We start from the raw sequence: 25,715 nt of genomic DNA, 5'->3' as shown, positions 1-25,715 counted from the left end.
TATTGGGGAACAGTGTGTACTTCCAGGACTGTTTTTCCAAGTCAAGTTGTTGTCCTTTCAATCTTAGTTGTGGAGGGTGCCGTTCAGCTTCAAGTTGTCCTTTCAGTCTTAGTTGTGGAGGGCGCAGCTCAGCTCCAGGTCCAGTTGCTGTTGCTGGTTGCAAGGGGTGCAGCCCACCATCCCTTGCGGGAGTCGAGGATTTGAACCGGCAACCCTGGGATTGAGAGCCCACTGGCCCATGTGAGAATCGAACCAGCAACCTCAGCGTTAGGAGCTTGGAGCTCCAACCACCTGAGTCACCAGGCCGGCCCCTGATGAAGTCTTATTTGTCTGTTTTGTTATTGCTTGTTCTTTTGGTATCAAATTTAGGAATCATTTGCCAAATCTGAGGTCATGAAGACTTATTCCTATGTTTTTTCCTAAGAGTTTTATTTCTTTAGGCCATTGATCTACTTTTTGTATATGGAATGAGGGAGGAGTCCAACCTTATTGTCTTGCATGTAGTGATCCAGTTGTCTCAGTACCATTTATTGAAGAGAATATTCTCCACTGAATGGTGTTGCCGCTACTGTTGAAAATGTATTGAACAGATTTGTGAGGGTTTGTTTTCTGGACTGTCAATTTTATTCTATTCTATATGTCTATTCTTAAGCTAGTATCACACTGTTTAGATTACTGTAGATTTGTAGTTAAGTTTTGAATTCAGGGTGTATGAGTCCTCCTATTTTTATTTTCTTTTTCAACATTATTTTGGCTGTTCTGTCTACTTACAGTTCCATATAAATGTGAGATTTGGCTTTTCCTTTTCTCCAAAAGGCTTTTGGAATTTTCATAAGTATACTAAATCTATATGATTTTGGGGAGTGTTGCTATATTAACTGTTAAGAATTCGTATCGATCACTGCACTGTACACCTGAAGCTGAACAATAATGAATGCCAACTATAATATTACATATATATATGTATATGTAGGTATGTATACATTTACAATAGGCAGAGTACAGCATTGGGAGTGGAGATACTGGAAATGGGATGGCTCGGTGCGATGTCAGAGAGATAGTGGATGGGGGCGGGGGGTCCACAGTGTGAGGGATATAAATGATAAATGTCTAAGTAAAAAAAAAAAAAAAAACCACAAAAACAAACAAACAAAAAAAACTCATAGATACAGACAATAGTTTAGTGGTTACCAGAGGGTAAGGGGGGTGGAGGGTGGGAGATGAGGGTAAGGGGGATCAGATATATGGTGATGGAAGGAGAACTGACTCTGGGTGGTGAACACACAATGTAATTTATAGATGATGTGATACAGAATTGTACACCTGAAATCTATGTAATTTTACTAACAATTTTCACCCCAATAAATTAAAAAAAAAATTCGTATCAGTGAACACTGGATGTCTATTAATTCATTTTGGCATTCTTTCATTTATTTTCAGCAATCTTTTGTAGTTTTCAGTGTACAAGTCCTTCACCATTATTCCTTTGGATGTTATTGAAAAGTGAAATTCTTCCCAGTTTCTTTGTTGGATATTTCATTGCTCTTATATAGACACAGAAGTGATATATGAGTGTTGGTTTTGTACTCTACATCCTTGCTGAATTTGTTAGCGCTAATATTGTGTGTGTATGTGTGTGTGTGTGTATTCTAAGGGATTTTCTGTATATAGTATTAATGTCATCTGCAAGTAGAGATAGTTTTACTTCTGCCTTTACAGTTTGGGTGCCTTTTATTTATTTTTGTTGCCATATTGCTCTGCCTAGAACTCGGAGTACAGTGTTGAATAGCAGTTGTTAAAGTATTTTGTTCTTGTTCCTGATCTTAAGGGGAAAACGTTCAGTCTTTCACCATTGAATATGGTATTAGCTGTGGATTTTTCCACAGCTTTATTAATACGCTTCATTATTTAAGGAAGTTCCCCTCTATTTCTAATTTGTTGAGTGCTTTTATCGTGAAAGAGTGTTGGATTTTGATAAAACCTTTTTCTCATCTATTGAGGTGATCATGTGTTCTTTTCTCATGTTCTATTAATGTAATATATTACATTGATTTTTTTTGATTGGTACCATTTTTTTGGGGAAGTATACATAATATCATTTATCCATATGTAAGTGTACAATTCCATGGCATTAATTATGTATAAGATGTTGTGTAACAATTACCACTCTCTGTAGTGAAAACTTTTTCGTCATCCTTAACATAAACTCTGTACCCATTAAACAGTAACTCCCTATTTCTCCCTCCAGCCCCTGGTAACTTCTGTTCAATTATAGAGATCTCTCTATGAATCTCTCTCTAGGTTACTCATATAAGTGGAATCATACAAAATTTGTCTCTTTGTGTCTGGCTAATTTCACTTAACATAATACTTTTAAAGTTTATCATGTTGTAGCGTGTATCAGAACTTGATTCTTTTTTATAGCTGCATAATCTTACATTGTATGAATATGCTGTATTTTATTTATCCATTTATCTGTGGTAGGCATTTGAGTTATTTCCACCTTTTTGATACTGTGAATAGTGCTGCTATGAACATGGGAATACAAATATGGGTCCCTTCTTTCATTTCTTTTGGGTATATATCTAGGAGTGGAATTGTTGGATCATAGATGACAATTCTCGTATTTCCCTTTTTGAGGTACCCTGCCCTTTTCTTGGTTAAGCATTTGCTGGGTTGGTGTACACCTTTTAGTAGTTTCCCAGTTCTGACAGTTGCTTGTGATAGTTTTCCCCATTTATTTACTATTTTTGTGGAGGGATTAGCCCTTGAAGTTTCCTCTTCCCATACTTCATCGGATTTTGGTTTAGACACTTTTGACTGTGGTAGCCTTTGTTCAAAATATGTTTGGATTTTACTTTTTGTAATTGTCTTCAGACCTTGCTGCTTTTGTCAGGTAAAATCAAGTAAGGATTGAATTTGGTGAAGAAGTTAAACTAGTAGTAGATAACTGGTTAGGTTTTAAGTGTGACTTGAAATGAACATGAATGGTTTTTATAATGTGATAGTAGAGTCTACTTCTTAGTGATAGTGTTTGGCAGACACTACCAGCTTTAGCTACCACCTGTGTTGGTGACAGTCCATGAGCCAAATATACTTTTACATTTTTGAATGGGGGAGAGAAAATCAAAAGGAAAATATTTTGTAACATACTAAAATTACATGAAATTTAAATTTCAGTAACCATATGTAGAGTTCTTTTGGAAAATGGCTCTTTTACATATTGTCTTTGACTATTTGACTTTTTGTGTTGAGAGAGTTAAGTAGTTGGAAAAAAGACTGTGTGTCTTACAGAGTCTTAAAATATTTACTATCTGGCCCTTAGCAGAAAAAGTTTATCAATTTCCTGTGTACGTTAGCCCAAGAGTTTTTAAATGGCCTCATAAGGACAATACTTATTCATACAAGTTCTGGTGTGTATGTCAACATATTTTGTTCATAAGCACATCTATTATTTTAAGGTTTAATAAATGGAAACAGTAATTTGTTAGTTAAATTAACTACATACACAATTTTGCTGGTTAATAGGAAGGATGTTTCTAGGTAGTCTGATAGTCCTATTGTCATTTTGGTTAGCATGTCTTCTTGGTTTTCAGAAAAGAGGGTAAAAACTTCTTCTGTGCTCCTAATATTGTTACAGCATTTTTCATAATATGTTTTGATTACTTTTGAGGCCTGTATTCCCACTAAACTTACAGCTTCAAGCTTGGAATTTTGTTGTGTTTATTTTGTATCCTTGAGGCCGCTCAGTTTCTGGTAAGTAGGTAAGCAATAAATATTTGCGGGAAGAGTGAATAAATATTCTGGGAGGTAAATAACTAAGTCATTTCTCATTTTGATCCGCCTGCAGAAAGGAAAATTAGGTTTGTATTTTTGAGATGTAAAAAGAAAATAATTTGGGACTTGCCAGAGACTGTATCAGTTGGAGAAAATTATTGTACACTCAAGTTACCATTGTCCAAAATAGTTATCTGCCTTTTAACTCATCAAAGTAGAGCTTGTAAATATATATTATTTAATTGATTTTGGTTTTGGCCTATATTATCACAGATGTGGTCACAGAAGATTAGGGTTAATTTCCTGTAATTAATTTCTGTGATGAGTAGGAAGATACTTTGAATGTATATATGAATTACAGAAAATAATATTTTGAAACTCTTGTTTAGAGGTTATTCTTGGAAGGGCAAATAATGTTAAAGATTTGACTATAATATGTGGTGAATGTCATTTAAAATAATAACTTGCAGGGTAAAGTTTTAAAAAGTTAATCTTCAGAAAGGCAAGTGATACAGCCTATCTATTTTACAGCAAAGCTTATGTGATACGAACATTCAGGTGGAAAAAAATTCTACCTTTTCTTCATTTCAGTGACTTCAAACTCAGTGTTTTGAAATTGAGGGGTTAAAAACTAAATATCAGATTATTCTATTAATACTAGTTTTTCTGGTTGTATATCCAATATACTGTCTGCATTTACCTGTAGTGTGTGTGTGTGTTTTTGTTTGGTTGGTTTATTTTATTTTATTGGGAAATATTGGGGGACAGTGTGTTTCTCCAGGGCCCATCAGCTCCAAGTTACTGTCCTTCAGTCTAATTGTGGAGGGAGCAGCTCAGCTCCAAGTCCAGTCGCCGTTTTCAATCTTTAGTTGCAGGAGGCACAGCCCACCATCCCATGTGGGAATTGAACCAGCGACCTTGTTGTTGAGAGCCCATGCTCTAACCCACTGAGCCATCCGGTGCCCCTGCCTGTAGTGTTTTAAATTGGCTTTTGTTATTACTTTTCCTGATTAGTACATTAAAAATCTAGAAGGGCTCATTTTTGCAAGATATACATTGTTGGAAGAGCTTTTAACAACCTTTTTTTGTATTTTTGGGAAAAAGCCTCAGGTGACCTCAGGATTCTTTCTTTAACTTCAGAACTTAGTCCAGAGCCCAGGTCCAACTTATTGGAGAGAGAATGATGGTAGATACCCAGACTTTGGGGGATCAGTCAGAATTGAGCACAGAATTAATGAGGTCTCATTGGAAGATTTCTGTTTTGGGTTTCTCAATAGTAAATGGAGGTTATACCCACCTATTGGAATTTTTGTGATTCTGTTATATTACAAGTGAAAGTGCTTGGCACATAGTAGAAGTTCTCAGAAATTTTTTTCCCTTACCCTGAGATTCAGCTTGTTCCCAGTTTTTAAAATGTCTAGATTTTTCTTTAAAAATTTAAATATTGGCCCCCAAACATTGGGTTTTCAAATTATACATGCTGCTGATAAGCTCAACATACTTATTTGTCTCAGTAGATTTAAGACCTGTTGGCTCTTCATATTCATCAAGTTGGTATTTGATCCAGTTTGTTCACCAGAAACTTTGGATACAGAATTTACATAAATCCAACAGATTTAGTTTTGAGAATCTAAGAAATACTGATAAACTGTGAGTTACATTGTTTTTTCTAGTCCCTTCATATTAGTATCAGGAGCCTCTTAGCACAAGCAATAAATAACTTTCTTTTCTCAACTGCTTTTTGTACTTGTGTCATCCCTACCTCTGTGTGGGAATCACACCATACACCACTGAAGGAGACTAGCTAAATTTCTGGAATATTTTAGTAGACTTGGCAGCTGGAGGACAAAGTGCCCATTGACTACAGTTTTAAATGTGTGTGACACTTCAACAGATGCTTTGCAGATTTGTGCATTCAAGCTTTCTCTTTGCATGCATGTGTAAGTGTACGTTTTCCTACTGACATGTATTCTGCACATTAAGTTTTTTTGTTCTTTCATTTATTCATTTATCATTCAACAAATACTGAACAGTAATGTACCAGCCACTGATTTAAGTGCTGGGAATATAGCAATGAGCAAAACACAAGGGTCTCCTACCCTCATGGATAGTTCATTTGGGGGTGTGGGAGGAAGACAAACATTAAACGAGTAATCCCACAATAGTTATATAATTACAGTTAAACTGAGGACTAGGAAGAGAAGTGTAAGTAACTTTGAGCATGCTTCCCAGGGAGACCTGATCTAGTTCGGGGCTCTAAGAGGCTTCCCTAGGAAAGTGGCATGGAGACTGGGATCGAAGGGTCGAGTACGAATTAATGTGGGCATAAAAGGGGCTGGGAGGGTGGGGATGACAGTGGGAGACAGGAATTAAAAGAGCATTTTAGGCAGAGGGACCACCTTGAGTAAAGGCCAAAGGGAGCCCGAGTAGTTTTAGTCACTTTGAAAAGGCTGTGAGCACCTCCAGCGTCTGCCGTTCCGCTTCCTTGTGTTTAAAATTCAGTATTAGATTGTGTGTTCACATCAGTTTGGGTGAGAAGAAACGCTTCGTACCAACCAACGCCCACTTTTTCTCTGCTCTAGACTCACTCTCAAAATGCCTTTTAAAGAAAACTTTTATTTCAGTTAGGATTTTACAACCATTCTTTTTTGTTTTCCTGCTTGAAAATGGCATCATTTATTAAATTTGTAACGCTTACATGCTTTAGATGTAAAAGGATTTATAGTGAAAAGTCTTTAAATCACCTAGTTTCCCTCCCTGGCAATTAGTTATTAGTTGCTTATGTGTTGTCCTTTCAGATATTTTATGCATATGCAAGCAAATGCATATAATCTCCGTTCCAGGTATGTTTGGTTTTTTTCCAGTAGTAGCATGCTATACCATTTTTTGCACCTTCCCTTTTTTCCAACTACTATATCTGATCATTCTATATCTGTGCACAAAGAGCTGTTTCATTCATTTTTATGGCTGCAGAATGATTACTATGTGGATGTATTATAATTTTGTCCGTTAGTGATGTTTAGTTTCCTGAACTTTTGCTATTGCAAATAGTACTGTAGCCATTAACTTTGTGTGTACGTTATTCCATAATTGAGCATGTACCGTGTTTCCCCAAAAATAAGACCTAGCCGGACAATCAGCTGTAATGCATCTTTTGGAACAAAAATTCATATAAGACCCGGTCTGGTATTATATATTATATATTATTATATTATATTATATTATATTATATTATATTATATTACATTACATTATATACCAGGTCTTATATGAATTTTTGCTCCAAAAGACGCATTAGAGCTGATTGTCCGGCTAGGTCTTATTTTCGGGGAAACAAGGCATGTATCTACAGGATGAATTATTTGTTTTAACAAATACTTAATTGAGCACCTGCATTGTCTTAAGTTTTGTTGATGATAGTGTTTGAGCAGACTTTTGAGGACCTAGTAAGTATTGGAGTTTAAAAACTGAGTAAGACAAAAAAAAACAAAAACAATGAATAAAAAAATGATTGTCCCTGTCCTTGAGACTTAGAATGTGGAGTTAATTTCAATGTAATATGGGAAGTGCAGTAATGAGAGGTATGCATGGGGGGACATGCAGAGGCTTAGTAGGGGTAAAGTAGACCCAAGAAGAACATTTGCCTGGTCCAAGGAGAAGCTTCTTAGAGCCAAATTGTGAAGTGTGAGTAGACATTAGCCAGAAAGGGAAAGGAAGCATGCCTTTAATAGATGAAAAAGCAGGATTGAGGGCTTAAAGGTGTAACAGTATGAGATTTTGGTGTAACTGCTAAGGATAAATCGTGTGATGCAGGCAGTGGTGGGCCCTGAATTTGGGTAAGCAGGAGCGGTTTTATTTGTCAGTCTAAGAACTTGGACTTGGTTTGTGTGTTTTACTTTTTTTTTTTTAATAATAATCACTTTTTTTTTTTATTGGGAAGGGGAACAGGACTTTATTGGGGAACAGTGTGTGCTTCCAGGCCTTTTTTCCAAGTCAAGCTGTTGTCCTTTCAATCTTAGTTGTGGAGGGTGCCGTTCAGCTTCAAGTTGTTGTCCTTTCAGTCTTAGTTGTGGAGGGCGCAGCCCAGTTCTAGGTCCAGTTGCCGTTGCTAGTTGCCCACCATCCCTTGCGGGAGTTGAGGAATCGAACTGGCAACCTTGTGATTGAGAGGACGCGCTCCAACCAACTGAGCCATCCGGGAGCTCAGCAGCAGCTCAGCTCAAGGTGCTGTGTTCAATCCCAGTTGCAGGGGGCGGAGCCCACCATCCCTTGCGGAGTTGAACCGGCAACCTGTGGTTGAGAGCCCACTGGCCCATGTGGGAATCGAACTGGCAGCCTTCAGAGTCAGGAGCATGGAGCTCCAACCGCCTGAGCCGCTGGGCTGGCCCTGTTTTTTACTTTTTAACTTCAAATGAAATATCATATAGAACACCAGTATCAAACAGGAAAAGGATGGAGCTGCTTTGATTTGGGGTAGAGAACAGGCAGGATTTCTTCTTAATCTCTTGGGCAGCCCCTGAGACTCTCCAGAGCACTACATCTGAGGACCACAATTGAAACTATCTCTGGGACGGAGTTTCAGCAGAAGGATTTTGAGAAGCCCTGAGGGAGAGATCACCTAAACCAGTAAATGTAAAAATACAGTTGATGATGAAGGAACTTAACTCTTGTTTTATACCAATTAGCCTCTGGTAAAAATGGTTTCATTATGTTATTTTGCTTAAAGTCGCGGAATCTTCCAACTACATTAAGTGAGGACTTACTGTACATTGTTAGAGGTGGGAATAACTTGGTGTGACAAATGTGTGAAGGAGGGCAAGGGGGTAAGAAGCCAAATATGTTTGGACTGTTCTGAAACTGTTAGTTACTTCAGTTCTTTAAAATAGTATATTCAAAGAGATAATTAACATTAATTTTTAAGAGAGTCCTCTTAGAGATACATACTGAAATAATATGAATGAAATGATATATCTAGGAATTTGTTTTAAAATAATCCAGGGATGGGGGCTGTGGAATGCAAGTTGTAGGTAGGAAGTGGACAGGGTTATAAATGAACAACGAGAGCATGAATTGATATTTGTGGAAACAGAGTAATGGTTGCCAAGAAATTCATTGTACTATTTTTCTCTTTTGTATATATTTGATATCTTCCATTGAAAATTTAAAAAAGAAATTCTGTGGCTACTTTTTTAGACTAAGTGGAAAAATTACTTTTATTTTACTGATTAATGATTATGATAAAAAATAACTAGTGCTGAGACAAATATGTATTTTTAAATGTATTCAAAAACTAATTTCAAATTATATGTGAAAATGCTCTATCATTTTTTTAGTGCTTTTTGTTGGAAGGAATCTTGTTTTTAGTCATTTAAGTATCCAAGTATAGTGTTATACCTAATTATGCTTTTTAAAAAATTATTTATTTATTTTTGAATTTTTATAAGTTTATTTGAGCCAAGCTGACAACATATGCCAGGAAACACGATCTTAAACATGCTCTGGAGAGTACGCCTAATTAGCTTTTTAAACTAAGCCATTTTTTATGAGTAATTATAAGGAAGGATATGAGTAATTACGATTTTTAAAATATCTTCAGGTGATTGACAAATTAATTTCTACTATCAGTTATAAGCATATTAATAATCAAGTGTAAACAGATTAATTTACTTAAGTTTGGGTTGCTTTAAAATTGGTTTTAATTCATTAGAAAGCTTTGTTCTGATGAGACTGACTTAATGTGATTGGCATTTTGATTAAAGTCCTACAACTTATATATATTTGAGTACTTATAGCACTTCTGACAATATTTAACCAGGAGCTGATATCAAATTTGTATCACATCCATTTTATAAATGAGCTCGAAGGGAATTAACTGCATGAGATTATACATTGACTGCGTCTAGGGAATGGACATGTTGTAGAGCCTTCGCGGGACCTGGACTGTCATCCTGTTTATTTGAAGGCTGAGCATCCCACCAGAGTTAAGACTGGTGTGTTATTATAAAGTTGGAAGACAGATTCAAACCTTAATCTAGACTTGGTTTGTTTGTTTGTTGCAACTTTATTATCTTTTACTAATTTATGTTGTAATCATTTCTGTAGGGTCTACTGCCCCAGGGTCTGGTCCCAGGTCAGTAGATATTTGTTGAGTGAATGAAAGTGACATTTTGCAGGTTTGTTATAGTTTAGTTTCATAAAAGGACTGCCTCAAAGAAAAGTACAAAAGAACTCACAGGCATCTCCTCTCCTGTATCCCCTCTGCTGAGGTGGTAACTGATTTGGAGCAGCCATGGAGGGACTTCAGAAACCTGGCAGGGCTGTCACTGAGACCCCAAAGTGACATAACTGTCTGGATAACCAAAGCTTATCTTTGACTTAAGGTTATCAGTTATTTGAATTATGAGCTGTGGGTGAATTTCAAAAGTAATATATGCCAGTCGTTTATTAAGTGCCTATTTTGTAATGGAATTGTGCCAGACCCTCTGTAAACATTTATTTCTAATTACATTATCTCCATTTTACAAATGATGGACTTGAGGTTCAGAGAAGTTAAGTAACTTGTCTGAATTTACAGTCAGGATTTAGTCATACGTAGTTTTGTAGAGCACCACAGCCTGTGCTAAAATTTCCTGTGTCCTTCCTGGGCCTTTCCATGGTATGAGGGATGGGGGATGTAAGACAGCATGGCTTTAGGAAAAGGCAGTAGAATAGAAGGCCCGATGTTCTAGCCTTTTTGTTTTCTTGAGGAAATCCCTTAGATGTATCAGAGAGCATCATTTTGTTTTTTAAAGGTACATGAAAAGTTTAGGTTACTATGGGTAAAACTTGTTCTTTTTAATTTCAGAAAGCTATATACAAATTGGTTATGTTTTCTGAAGATTATGTCTTTGTTCTAAACATAAGATAACTCTAGGCTCAAGTTTAGTATTACCATTGGTGACTTGCCTTTTAACACTGATCGGTTTTGATGCAGGTTAAAGAAGTACAATAAAGAGCACAGATATGTATGATGTGTCTGTTTTGAAGAGATCAGGGGCATCTTCTGTTAGTTGAATTATAGTGTAAAGGTGTTGTGAGGAACATTTGCTCAGTGAGAGTTTTAGAAGTACAATTCCCTCATGGAAAGATAGAGATTATTAATGTGTCAAGTGCGGTTACCAGCACTAAAAGTTGAAACATAACTGGTGTTTCTTTTTTTGTCTTCTGTATTGTGACCTAGTGGAAAGAGCATAGGCGATTGAACAGAGTACAGACATGGCACTGTTTGTCATTTGGCCAGCTCACTTCCCGTTTCTGAGCTTCAGATTCTACTCCTATATAACAAGGAGATAGTAATTAATACCTGCCTCATTATCACTAGGAAGTTTAAAAGAGAAAATACATGAATGTTCTTAGTTTCTGGTTCTGAGCATCTAATGTAGCAGGTCCTCCATCAGTGTTTTGTTAAAATGTTGATGAGATGCCTAGGAATTTAACTCTTGTTTATAGCAATTAACTTTTGGCAAAATTGGTTTTATTTTATATACATATATATAATTATTATTTTTTTAAAATAAATTTTATTGGGGAATATTGGGGAACAGTGTGTTTCTCCAGGGCCTATCAGCTCCAGGTCATTGTCCTTTAATCTAGTAGAGGGCTCAGCTCAGCTCCAAGTCCAGTCGCCGTTTTCTATCTTAGTTGCAGGGGGCGCAGCCCACCATCCCATGTGGGGATTGAACCGGCAACCTTGTTGTTAAGGGCTCGTGCTCTAAGCAAGTGAGCCATCCGGCTGCCCACTGGCAGCTCAGCAGCAGCTCATTGTCTTCAATCCAATTGTGGAGGGCACAGCTCACAGGCCCATGTGGGAATCGAACTGGCAACCCTGTTATTCAGAGCTTGCGCTCTAACCAACTGAGCCATCGAGCTGCCCTTATGTGTTTTGCTTAAAGTCTCAGAACCTATCAACGATGTTAAGTGAGGACTTAACTTAAAAGCTTCCTTTTTCTTGTGAATTAGACATTAGAATTGTGTAGTCAGTTGCCTTTTGCTTGTGTGTCAGTATCATACCTCTTGAAATTACTCTGTTTTATCCTACTTCCCCCGCCCAAAACATACTCAGTGCTGTAATTATAGTCAAATACTTACTAGTTATATAATGCATTCGTTTCCAACTATGACTATTCATTAGAATCACCCATGGATCTCTAAAAAAAAATTAGGTGCCAAGAGTCTAACCTCAGATGTACTGAATCAGAAGAATCTTCAGGTTGGTGGGGTGGGGCTGTATTATTTTATAAAACTTTTCAGGTGAATCTGATGTGCAGCCAGGGTTGAGAACCATTGATCTGCTTCCTCTAGCACTCAAAAAAATCTCTAAAAGGCACAGACAAAAGCAGAAGTCTAAGGAAAAATAATCTCCAGGTGATACCCAGCAGTTGAATGATGATATAATAATAAATGAGAAGTGCTAGGTGCATAGTAGATTTCTCAAACATTGAAAGAAAAATATATGGGCAGAAAGACTACACAGAAAAAAATCGATTTATCTAATATGTCAAAATGGTTTGGCACTAGATTATCTATTGTAGGGAAAATGCCTATGGTCAGTGTTAATGAAATACCCCAGATTGAAAGCCCATGGAAGGCCCTGCACTAATGTTTAAATCATTCAATTCCTGTATAACATACAAGCAACTGCTACAAATTTCTTTTGTTGCCTTAGGCCACAGAGTATTTGTCCTCCCTCTTTAAGCCTCCAGGGGCTACTAGAGGGCTGCACCTTTCAGGCCTGTCTTCTGCACTGTCACCTGACCTTTTTTGTTGTGGGTCTGAGAATTCAAAAGGCTTAATTAAACCAAAGGCCTTGGCCTCCTGTTCTGTTCTACCTCGTGAGCAGGCTGCCCCCTCTGAACAGCTCCATGCTCTAGCTGGGCTTCCGCTGATAGCCGCCCAGCCCAACCTCACCACGTGCTCCTCTATAGATCAGCTTCCATGACCAACCCAGCTCTGCTTTCCAGTTTTCTTTCGATCAGTTCTCTACTTTTCCTCTGTCCTTTTCTAAGACTTCAGTGAGTCCCTTTGATCAGGCTTTCTATTGTCCCTGGGATCTATCCAGTAAGCAAGGGTCATTTCTTAGTTACAATTAATTTTTACACAGTAATCTTTAGTCTTTGGCTTCAGATTGCTGCCGGCTAAACCTGTAATGCTGCCAGAGATCATCTGTCTAGCTGCTCCTTGCTAGATTTGCTTATCTGGGTGCCAGGTCCCATTTTTTCCTCAGCAGAAGTTAACAGACTGAGCTCTGACGCCCCCTTGCAGGTAGGTCGGATTGGTGGGAGAAGATGTTAAGTATTGCAGTTCACTTCTGTGCTCGGTGGTTGGTGTGATGGAGGAGGGGTCAGAAGATGCTGACTTCTAATCCCTGCTTTTTGCTAATGGGCTCTATCTAGATCTCTGGAAAGGTCACCCTGAGCCTCTGTTTCATTGTCTGTAAATATAAGATAAAATCTGTGTTACCTCCCTCACCTGGTTTTTGAGATTCCAGTGATATAATGGATGTTGAAAGAGCTTTGATAATTAAAATATACGTTTATTAGATTATGTGGCTGTGAGGGAGGTGAGAGTAATGCATATGCTTATAGTATTTTACTACATCATACCACTCGAGTTGAACATTTCCTTTGCAGTTTTGAGTTGAGACTGGGAAAATAAATTCTTGCATGATAGAACTATATTAATAATTACCAACTAAGAATATTTCACTTAAAAATATTATGCAAGATATACTAAAAACTACTGGATCAGACACTTTAAAATGGTTATTTTTGTGATGTATGACAAAAAATTGAATTAAAACTATATGCATCATATGTGTTCAGTGTAGAAAAATTGGAAAATATAGATAAGCCAAAAACATCACTTGGCATATCCAGAGAGTTATTATCATTCTGACCTCTATCTTTCCAGACTTTTCCCTAGGTAAATTTGCATTTGAAAATTATGTTTTTATAAAATTGGAAATCATTGTGTAACTACGTTTTTGTTACCTTTTTCCCCCACTTAGTATATAAGGGTGTGTGTAAAATTTCTGTATAGCATTCCAATGTATAGATGTTCTGTAATTGATTTAGCTAAGTCTCTGTCCGACATCTAGATTATGTCCATTTCTTGGCCATTTAAAAAGTGATGAGAGTAAGGCACATTTAAATTATTGCTTTTCTAAACTATGCATTGTTTTCCCAAACCGATCCTAGTAAGTGCCCTACTTGGCTCAAGAAAAGGCTGTTTGCAAATCCAAAAATGTGTTGATGGCTGTGGAACAGTGTCATTGACTTTGCTCATGTGAATAGACTTTTTAAAGTTGTTCTTGATCAAGGAATGTTTGGATCTCCAAAATGTGTGGGGGAATGTGAGTTGTATTTAAATATTGTGGAAAATTCATTTGTAAAGTGTAGACTCCCATGTAAAGAAAATTCTGGTTTATATTTTGGGAATTAGACTGGTGCAATGTAAAAAGCATTATTACTGGAGTCAGGTTTAAATCCCTGCATTCCTATTTTGGGTCTAGTTTTGTGAACCTGGGAAAATGTCTTAATTTCTGCCTCTATTTTCTCATCTTTTGTATGGAGAAAAATGCCCTCCTAGCCCATCCTTAAAAGCTACTGCTAAGAGGTTGTGAGATAATTAAGTGTTCAGCACAGTGCCTGATTCTTACTGCGCCCAAATGTAGCTGGCTAGATCACTATGTTTGGTACAGTTATTTTACTTAGCAAATGCTCCGTGTATGATGTGGTGAGGTGCACTGTAACCCCTCTGCAGTTCTGACTTGAATGAAATATAGTTGTGAAACTGGGCTGGAGTTTTGTTGGTTTTTTTTGTCAGTTCTGTGAAGAGGGCCGGGGACCCTACAATGATTTTGAATACTCACACAATTATAAATGCTTAGGTTGAAAAGTGTCTGGGGATGTTTCTAATATACAGTAACACATTAGAAGTGGGTGTCCATTTTCACTTGTGCTTAGGGAGATTGAAGTTAGAGCTGAGAGAGGCTTCAGGGAGGAAGGTTGATCTGTGATCCTTCCCAAAATCTAGGGTTACTCCATAGCTTTGCAGAAAACCAAATATTTTAGTGTACCCAGTGTATGATTAGACTAACTGGTGAATAACTAAGTTAGTCTAATAACTTAGTCTAATAACTAACTAAGCTCCCATGGTGAGTAAGTGTTGGGGAAAGAGCTACTCCTGTCATATTGGAACATTTGTTTTGAATAGCCAAAGTACCCCCTTTCCAAAATCTGGATATGTGGGATATTTATTGGTAATCTGAAGGTTGCTTACAGAACTATAGTTTCAAAATTTAATAGCCTGGGGCCAGCCGAATGGCTCAGGTGTTTGGAGTGCTGTGCTCCTAACACCGAGGTTGCCGGTTCGATTCCCACATGGCCCGTGAGCTGCGCCCTCTACAGCTAAGATTGTGAACAACGGGCTCTCCTTGGAGCTGGGCTGCTGTGAGCATCTGGAGGTGGGCGTGAGCTGCTGTGGGCTGGTGACTGACTCCGGGGGGGCGGGGGGGGGCATTTAATAGCCTGATTTAATTCTGATGTGCTACCCTACCCCTGTCCCAAATTTAGTTGTATTGTCCATTCCGAAACTGGGGAGTTTGGGGGATAGAGACGGATTTTTTACTATCTTGGAAGTAAAGACCTTTAATGTAGATGTGTTTAAATATATCGTTTATGTTTTTTTTTTTTTTAAGATTTTTAAAATTTTTATTGGGGAAGGGGAACAGGACTTTATTGGGGAACAGTGTGTACTTCCAGGCCTTTTTTCCAAGTCAAGTTGTTGTCCTTTCAATCTTAGTAGTGGAGGGTGCCGTTCAGCTTCAAGTTGTTGTCCTTTCAGTCTTGTTGTGAAGGGCGCAGCTCAGCTCCAGGTCCAGTTGCTGTTGCTAGTTGCAGGGGGCGCATCCCGCCATCCCTTGCGGGAGTCGAACCCGGCAACCTTGTCGTTGAGAGCACGCGCTCCAAGCAACTGAGCCATCTGGGAAGTCAGCGGCAGCTCAGCTAAAGGTGCTGTGTTCAATCTTAGTTGCGGGGGCGGGGGGGGAGGAGGGGGGGGGAGGAGGGGAGGGCTCAGCCCACCATCCCTTGCCTGGAGTCAAGGAGTCCAACAGGCAACCTTGTTGTTGAGAGCACGCACTCTAACCAACTGAGCCATCTGGCCACTGGGAGCTGAGCGGCAGCTCATTGACTTCATTCTAGTTGCGGAGGGCCATGTTGGAATCGAACCTGCAGCCCCGTTGCCCAGAGCTCGCGCTCTAACCAACTGAGCCACCCATTCGCCCCTATATCGTTTATCTTTTTAAGACAAATGAGGGTTTTGTGGATTAAGGACCTGTAAGTTGTTTTTAATTGAATAAATTTGACATGTAGCATTAAGTTTAAAGGAGTATAGCATGTTAGTTTGATACATTTATATATATTGTAATACGATTGCTAAGGTAGTGATATCACATTTCATAATTATAGTACAGTATTGTCTATAATCATTATACTGTGCATTAGATCTCTGTGGTTATTTAATACTTGTTACAAGTTTATGCCCTTAAACACCTGCCCCATCCATTGATAACCACCATTTTGCTCCTTTGTTTTGTTTTTACAGATTTAACTTTCAGATTTCACATATAAGTGCTATCATACAGTACTAGTCTTTGTCTGACCTATCTTGCTTAGCTTAATGTGCTCGAAGGATCCATAAGTTATTTTTCTTTTTTAGTTTTTTTTTTTATGTGAGTTATTTTCCCCCCCTTTTCTTCTGCCTCCTCTCCCACTCCAGTTCAAGACTTTGTTTCTCAGTCTAGCTGTGTAGGACACAGCTCCCTGGCCTATGCTGGTATTATGAGCTTTGCGCTCCCCCGGCTGAGGCAGTCGGTCGCTAGTTGTTGGTTGGCCGCTCACCGCAGCTGTTGCCGGCTGCCGGCTGCTCACGCTGGCTGCTGGACACTCACACTGGCCACCAGCCACTGATGGCGGCGCACAGCAGCCTGGGGCAGCTCACGCCAACCTCCGGCTGCTTGGGGCAGCCCAGCTCCAGGGAGAACTGTTGTTCACAGTCTTAGCTGTAGAGGGTGCAGCTCACTGGTCCATGTGGGAATCGAAACAGAACCTGTCAGCGCTTCGTTAGGAGCACGGCGCTCCAACCACCTGAGCCGCCCGGGCCAGTCCGAACCCATAAGTTTTGAGAGGTGCTAAAGTTGACAGAAGGCACCTAGTTTTGCTGCTTAGAAAATGGCTCATTGTAGCTTGTTTCCGCTTACTTAAAATGTTTTTATTTTATTGAACATGTATTTTGTCCCAGATAATGGGGATGTAAAAGTGAATAACACCTTGAACTGGTGGAATAGATAAACATAAACTGGAAACACAATATAATGATGAGCTAAGAGATAGGCATAGGATGCGGTGGAGAGGCACTTGCCCAGCCAAGGGATAGTGGTTGATGGAAGGCTTCCTGAAGAGACGTAGAAGAAAGAGATGAATTCCAGGCAGAGAGGAGATGAAACGATAAAGAGCATTGTCTAAAAGAGAAACTGGACAGCTTGGTGTATAAGCTTTTGACGTGGGAATAGTGAAATATTAATTGAAAATAAATAGTATCTAGATCGTAGTGTCATTTCACAAGAAGGAGCCACCTATTCTTATCTTGACTGTCATTATCTCTTTAACTTTGTTTTGAGAAATGTCACTAATAAAGCTAGTGACGTTTCCCTCAGACTCCTCCACTCCAACCATAGCAGCTATAGTGTTTTATTTTGCTAATTTCTCTCTTCCAGAGACTGTGAGTTCCCAGAGGACTTGTTTGTTCCATCCCTGTGTCTAGTTATAAGCCACTCCGAATATTTATAAAATGCTTAAATATAAATCAAAATATTTTCCTTGAAAATAAGTGTTTACTGTAAAAAAAATAGAAAGTGAAACTTCCTTAATTTTCATCCTGTAGAAGTAATCACTGTTTACCACTTTTCATACTTAGTAAATGAATGAATGATTCGACATGAATTACTTAAACTAAATTTTATCAACTTAGCAAACATCTGAGCATCTACTAATATGGGATGCCTAGGGAGACAGAAAGAGATAAGACAATAGTTTCTACTATCAAGTGACCTAAGGTTTGTTTGTTTTTTTATAAATTTTATTGGGGAACAGTGTGTTTCTCCAGTGCCCATCAACTCCAAGTCATTGTGCTTCAATCTCCTTGTGGAGGGCGCAGCTCAGCTCCAAGTCCAGTTGCCATTTTCAATCTTTAGTTGCAGGGGGCGCAGCCCACCATCCCATGTGGGAGTTGAACCGGTAACCTTGTTGTTGAGAGCTCCTGCTCTAACCAACTGAGCCATCCGGCTGCCCCGACCTAAGGTTTTTTAGTGTTATTAAAACAATGTATCCTTAAATGACTAGAGGAAAAATGAGAGAAATGAAAAAACTTGTTTGGCAAGTTTTACTTCTTTATATCTTTTTAACCTGAATTGCATAAAACAATTCCATTAAAGAAAGTTTAAAAAGGAAAAAAAAGAAACTCACCAGAGTTCTATACATAGCAATTAAAATTTGCATATTCTTTTATGCACATTTAATTTTTTCATAGTGATAGTGACATCTTTAAAGGTTTTGTATTTTTTATCATATTTTTCTGGCTTCACATAGTAAATTTTAATGACTGCTTAATAAAGCAGCAAATTGTTCTAAATTTGCTTGGTCATTTTCTTGTAGTTTCAATTAGTTTTTATCTTCACTTGTTGTTACAGTTAAAGATACAGAGAAAATGTTATAGTCTTTAGTTTTTTCTCCTTCTTTTGGATTATTTTCTTAGGATGGAATTCCAGGAAAGTGAGTATTGCGTCAAAGGGGTATGCCATGTTGCTCTCCAAGGAGGCGATATTAAAATTGATTAGACCATTAGGGGTAAGTTATTTCTAAGAACTTCGCTGTTTTTCTCCTTTTTTCCATCTCTCCCTTTTTTCATATTCTCCACCCCCCCACCCCGAGAATATGAAGAGAATTAAGGAATCTCTTGGTCAAGTGATCCCTGCAGAACTTAAAAAGAATCTTTACCTATTTCTATGCCTCAAGACTTAGTCATCAGATGCCTTTTTCTGTCTATACTCACTTTCTTGATGCTCTTTTATCTGGACCCTCATGACTCCTACTAAATTTATATCTCTAACCTGGACCTCTTCCCAGAATTCCAGATTCATATATACAGTGACTTTCTTGTCATTTTTCACTAGGGTGTGAAATTGGAGTTTCATACTTGTTCAAAACCAAATTCCAGATGTTTATTCCCAAAACCTACTTCTCGTTTACAGTATTCTCTTATCCATGGGCATACATTCCAAGACCCCTAGTGGATGCCTAAAACTACGGATAGTACTGAACCCTATATATACTATGTTTTTTCCTATTCATACCTATGATAAAGTTTATTTTATAAATTAGCACAGTAAGAGATTAACAACAATAATTAGTAAGAAAATAAGGCAATTATAATAATATGCTCTAATAAAAAGTTATGTGATCTCTCTTTCAAAATATCTTATTGTACTATACTCACCCTTGTGATGATGTGAGATGATACAATGCCTACGTGATGAGATGAAATGAGGTGAATGATGTCGGCATTGTGATGTAGTGTTAGGCTTCGACTGACCTGATGATACATGATAAGCACTTCTTTGGCATGTGTAAATTACCAGCATCACTGCTCTTGTGCTCTGGGGCCATTATTAAATAAAATAAGGGTTACTTGAATGCAAGCACTGTGATAACTGGGCTGTCAACCTGATAATTGATATGGATGCAAAATGACTAATGGGCAGGTAGCCTATACAGCATGGATACGACGGTAAAGGGATGATTCACATCCTGGGCAGGATGGGACTGAGCAGGACTACTTGAGATTTATCATACTAAGAACAGTGCACATTTTAAAACTAATTATTGTTTGTTTCTGGAATTTTCCATTTAATATTTTTGGACCTCAGTTGACAGAGGGCAACTGTAACTGTAAGGGGAAACTGCGGATAATGAGGGACCACTGTAGTTTTCTTCATTTTTAATAAACAGCGACTTCATCTTTCCCATATTTAAACATAAACCCGGGCTGGCCCGGTGTCTTAGGCAGTTAGAGCTCTGTGCTCCTAACTCTGAAGGCTGCCGGTTGGATTCCCACATGGGCCAGTGGGCTCTCAACCACAAGGTTGCCAGTTCAACTCCTCGAGTCCTGCAAGGGATGGTGGGCTCCACCCCCTGCAACTAAGATTGAACACAGCACCTTGAGCTGAGCTGCCGCTGAGCTCCCGGATGGCTCAGTTGGTTGGAGTGCGTCCTCTCAACCACAAGGTTGCTGGTTCAACTCCCGCAAGGGATGGTGGGCTGTGCCCCCTGCAACTAGCAACAGAAACTGGACCTAGAGCTGAGCTGCGCCCTCCACAACTAAGACTGAAAGGACAACAACTTGACTTGGAAAAAAAATCCTGGAAGTACACACTGTTCCCCAATAAAAAGTCCTGTTCCCCTTCTCCAATAAAAATAATAATAATAAAAAAATCCTTTAAGAAAAACAAAATATAAACCCATTGGAGTAGTACTTGAGTTTTCTGTTTCTGTGACACCTATATCCACTCCAACAGCAAACTTCCTTGATTCTTTGTACTTCTTGCCTCTTCCTGTAATTCCAGATTGATTCACAAGATTGTTATATCTCACCCGGATTATTATTGCAATATCTCTGTTTACACCCAGCCCCTCTAAAGGCTGTTTTGAGTATCGTAGTTAGAGTGATCCTTTCAAAATATCAACCCTTCAAAGCCATCTATCTCACTCGGAGTAAAAGGGCATAATAAAGCATATGTCTTCCTTTCCCTGAATCATTTCTTTGACTTCATTTCTTCCTATTCTCTCACTTGTTCACTCTGTTCCAGCCACATTGACTTTCTTGCTGTTCTTTGAAAAATACTAGAGTATATTCCTTCCTCATGATCTTTGATGTGTTATTTTATCATTCTGTTGAAAATATTTTCTTTTATTATGATTTATTCTCTCACCTAAGGATTATTTAAAAGTACTTGTCAATTTCCAAACATAGAATTAGTCTAGTTATGTTTTTGTAATTAATTGTTAACTTAATTACATTATGGACAGAGACTATTCCAAATGATTTCAGTCCTTTCACATTGGTTGAGATGCACTCTGTGGCCCAGTACATGGTAAATATTTATAAATATTCCCTGTGCTTGGAAAAAATGTATATTCCACAATTAGAGTATAGGAATTTATATATATTCATTAGGTCATGTTTGTTATTCATGATGAAATTTTCTAAACTCTTAGTGATTATTTATTTATTTTTAAAAATTTTTAACTTTTTGCTTATTCTGTTAATTACCAAGAGAGGTCTGTCTCCACTATGATTATAATTTTTTTCTTGTAATTCTGCCAATTTTTGCTTTCTTTATTTTGAGGCTATGCTGTTAGAGATACAGTATTTTAACAATTATCTTTCTGGTTAAATGAACTATAACATTTAGTCCACATTAACTGGCGATGAGGTGTCATCAAACAATACGTTGAATGTTTAAATTAAAAAAACAATTTAATACAGTAAAAGATATTGCCATTAATCCCTCTCAAAATACTCCCCCTCGCTTCGAACACACTTATCCCATGGTTCTTGCCACTTTCTGAAGCAGTTCTGGAAGTCCTCTTTCGTGTCTTTAGTTGTGCTGTCGTGGCTGCCTCCATGTCCTGAATCATTTTGACTTTGGGGAAGAGCCAGAAGTCACACGGTGCCAGGTCCTGTGAATAAGGTCGATGAGGACACACTGTAATGTTTTTATTTGACAGAAATTGTCATGTACCACAAACGATGTGTGACACGGAGCGTTGTCATGATGGAGGATGATTTATGGCACACTTGAAAACACACCTTCCCTCACCCGTAGCTCAAACCCGACTGACTGGACTGAAAAGGTTGAAACTTGTCATACAGTGTGACTAAGGTTTGACATATTGCTTCCCATATTGAAGATCCCTGCCTTTCCGTTGGCTGGCACTCGACAGCAGCATTCACCGTATTTTGTGATCACAGTGAAAGGCTCCGTGTCACACATCACTTCTGGCATGGCAATTTTTGTCAAATAAAAACATTACAGTGTGTCTTCATCCACCTCATTCACCGGATCTGGTTACTGTGCAACTTCTGGCTCTTCCCTAAAGTCAAAATGACGGTGAAAGGTAAATGTTTTGAATCAATTCACGACTTCGAGGCAGCCACGACAGCGCAAGTAAAGACACTCATAAAAGAGGACTTCCAGAACTCTTCAGAAAGTGGCAATAACGATGGGATAAGTATGTTGGAAGCGAAGGGGAGTATTTTGAGGGGGATTAATGGCAATGTGTCTTTTACCGTAATAAATTATTTTTTTAATTTAAACATTCACCATAGTTTTTGATCACACCTCATATTTGGGTTTAAATTTACCATGTTATTTTGTGCTAGTTGTCTTGTTTATTTTTTTTCCCCTTCCCTGCTTTCCTTTGGACTTAAAACTTTTTTCATTGTTCCTTTTATGTTTCCCCTACCCCTTTCAAGTTTGAAAATTACATATTAGGTTTCTCTTCCTTTAGAGGTTACCAGAAATTACAACAGGCCTCCCTAACTTTTCAGTATTTAAAATTCCCATTACCTTCTTCCCTGACAAGACACAGACTTTAAAGCACTTTATTTCTCCCTAGTAATATGTAAACCTTATGAACATTTTAACCTCATTTACCCCCTTTCAATATGGAATATTTTTATAAATTTTAATTCATTCTTGTTTTTGTTTTAAACTGCATTGGGCATTGTTTTAAACAATCACTGTTCATTTTGCACTTTTACTCCTTCATTTTTCACATCTCAGACCCGAGGTGATTTCCTTTACCCTGAAGTATATCTTCTAGAATTTTCCTTCCCAAGAGGAAAGGAAACTCTAGTTAACATTGTTGGTTAACTCTCCCAGTTTTGGTTTGTCTACAACTGTATTTAGCTCTACTTCTTGAAAGATATTTTTGCTGGATAAAGAATTCTAGATTAGCATATATTTTCTTAGGTCATATTGAAAATATCATTCCACTGTTTTCTGACTCCCATTGTTGCTGGTGAGGTCAGTAGTTGGGAATTAGAAATCTGCCTTTAAGGGTAATGTGTCTTTTTTACTCTGGTTGTGTTTAAATATTTTTTGGGGGGTGCGGGGGTGTTGTTTGGTTTTGTTTATAATAGTTTGATGTGTCTAGGTGTGGATTTCTGTATGTTTATTCTACTCTTGATTTGTTGGCCTCTTGAATCAATGGATTACTGACTAATTCTAGTGAATTCTTAGCCAATTTTTGTTATTCTCTGCCCCATTTTCTCTTCTGCCCTTCTAAGTCCCTAATTAAATGTGTTGTTAGCCCCTTATCATATACTCTTACCTCTGTCTCTAACCTCCCTTATTTTGTTATATATTTATATGTATAGATACATACATAGGTATGTGTGTCTCTTCCTGCTCTTTTTGTGTGTGATAAAATAAATATAATAGAATTTATTATAATCATTTTAAAGTACACATTTAGTGGTATGAAATACATCCACAATGTTGTACAAATATCACCACTGTCTAATTCCAGACTTTTTTTCACTCCAAAATGAAACCCCATATCTCTTAAGCACTCACTCGTACTTCAGCCCTCTTTAAATTTTACTTTTTTGGGGGGGTGTTTACTTTTTTTGAGGCTGCTATGCCTAATTGGAATGTTAACTCCATGAGGGCAGGTGTTTTTGTTTAGATAATTGCTGCATTCTCAATACCTAGAACAGTGCCTGGATATAGAAATGGTTCAGTAAATAACTCTTGAATGACTGAGTAATTACGCTGAGAAGGATGTTTCATAAAATAGCCATCATGTTTATAGAGCTCACTAGTGACAATGGTGGCTCATAACTATGGCATGAGAAGATCATATCAATACAGTTAGAAATTTTTTTCCAGAAAGTGGGACTAATAATTACAACATTGCAGGATTACTGTGATGATAGTTATAATATGATACCATACGTTTTCTGTCTCTCTGCATTTTCCTGTTTTGGATATTTCATAAGTGGAATCATGTAAAATGTGGTTCTTTGTGACTGGTCTTTCATTTATCATAATTTCTTTTAAATTTTAAAATAAAAAAATTTATTGTGCAACTAATAGTTGAAATCTTTAAGAGGAACTGGATGCTGCAACAGCTGCCCTCTTGGATTTAGTGTTGTTCCTTCATGGAATCCATGCCTGAATCTGTGGTGTACAATATTTAGGTGCCTCATCCGACCAGTCCTGGTGGTATTTCGTCTTGTAGCCTTAGCACTCCAGTTATGCTTTCTCTTCCGCTTGGCAGGGTAGCCACACTTGCCACAGGTAGACTCTGAAGGTGGTAGGCCTTAGAGCCACAGCGGCGGCATAACGTGTGTATCTTATTGCAGCGCTTTCTGAATGAAGTTCCCTTCATCATCGAGCTTCTACAGCCAAGACCAAAGAGCCATCTATCATAATTTGTAATGTTCATCCACATTGTAGCATGTAGCACATTATTTCTTTTCATTGTTGATTAGTATTCCATTATATAGATATATCACATTTATCCATTTATCAATTTGATGGATATTTGGTTTCTACTTTTTGGCTATGATGGATAATACTTCTATGAACATCTGTACAAATTTTTGTGTGAATTTATGTTTTCATTTTTCTTGGGTATGGTATATCTCAGAGTGGAACTGCTGGGTCATATGGTAACTGGGTGTTTAACCTTTTGAGGAAGTGCTACATTGTTCTAAAGTGACTGTATTACTTGACTTTTCCAACAGTAGTGTATGAGAGTTCTAATTTTCCAAATCCTCACCAATGCTTGTTATTCTCTGTCTTGCTGATTCTAGCCATCCTACTAAATGTGAACTGTTACTTCATTGTAGTTTTGATTTTCATTTCCCTGATGACTAATGTTGAGCGCACTTTCATGTGTATATTAGCCTTTTGTATGTCTTTTTTTGAGAAATGTCTATTTAAATCCTTATCCCATTTTTTTAAAGAATTGAGATAATTGTCTTTTTGTTGTTGAGTTATGGTACTTCCTTATATAGTCTGAATAGAAATAACTGATTAGATACATGATTTGCAAATATTCTCTCCCATTCTGTGGGTTGTCTTTCTGTTTTCTTCATGGTGTCCTTTGAAGCACAAAAGTTTTTAATTTTGCTGGAGTCCAATTTATTTTTTCTTTTGTTGCCTATGTTTTTGCTATTGTATCTAAGAAACTTGGCTACTTTTAAGATCACAAAAATTTTTGCCTGTGTTTTGTTCTATGGGTTTCATAGTTTTAGCTCTTACATTTAAGTCTCTGATCCATTTTGAATTAATTTTTGTATATAGTGTGAGGTCAGGATCCAACTTCATTCTTTTGCATCTTGATAGCCACTTGTCTTGTCCCAGTTATGTTTATTAAAGACAGTTCGTTTTTCCATTGCATTCTCTATATATTCTGGATATTAATTCCTTATGAGATACATGATTTGCAAATATTTTCTCCAAGTTTGTGTGTGGGTTGCCTTTTGACTTGGTTAATAAACAAGATTTAAAAATTCTCATGAAGTCCAATTTGTCTGTTTTTTTATTTGTTACTTGTACTTTTGGTATGTATCCAAGAAATAATTGCCAAATTTAGTGTCATGAAGCTTTTGTCTTATGTTTTTCTTTAAGAGTTTTATTGTTTTAAGCCTTATTTTTAGGTCTTTAATCCATTTTGAGTTAATTTTTAATATATGGTGTTAGGTAAGAGTCTACTTACTACTAGAGTCTACTATTACTACTAGAATTTCATTCTTTTGCATGTAGA

The 25,715-nt window shown here is 37.6% G+C and overlaps 1 protein-coding gene and 1 pseudogene across 7 annotated transcripts in view; one reads left to right on the top strand and one right to left on the bottom strand.

Moving 5' to 3' along the window:
* NSD1 (nuclear receptor binding SET domain protein 1) overlaps positions 1-25,715 on the top strand; it is a 164,757-nt gene that overhangs the window by 25,520 nt on the left and 113,522 nt on the right. The window lies entirely within an intron of this gene.
* LOC117016530 (60S ribosomal protein L37-like) lies at positions 24,047-24,359 on the bottom strand (annotated as a pseudogene).

The sequence above is a fragment of the Rhinolophus ferrumequinum genome, chromosome 24 (assembly GCF_004115265.2).
Source record: "Rhinolophus ferrumequinum isolate MPI-CBG mRhiFer1 chromosome 24, mRhiFer1_v1.p, whole genome shotgun sequence".
Lineage (NCBI taxonomy): Eukaryota > Metazoa > Chordata > Mammalia > Chiroptera > Rhinolophidae > Rhinolophus > Rhinolophus ferrumequinum.
The sequence above is the reverse complement of the archived record's forward strand: the minus strand, read 5'-3'. Positions and strand labels throughout refer to the sequence as shown.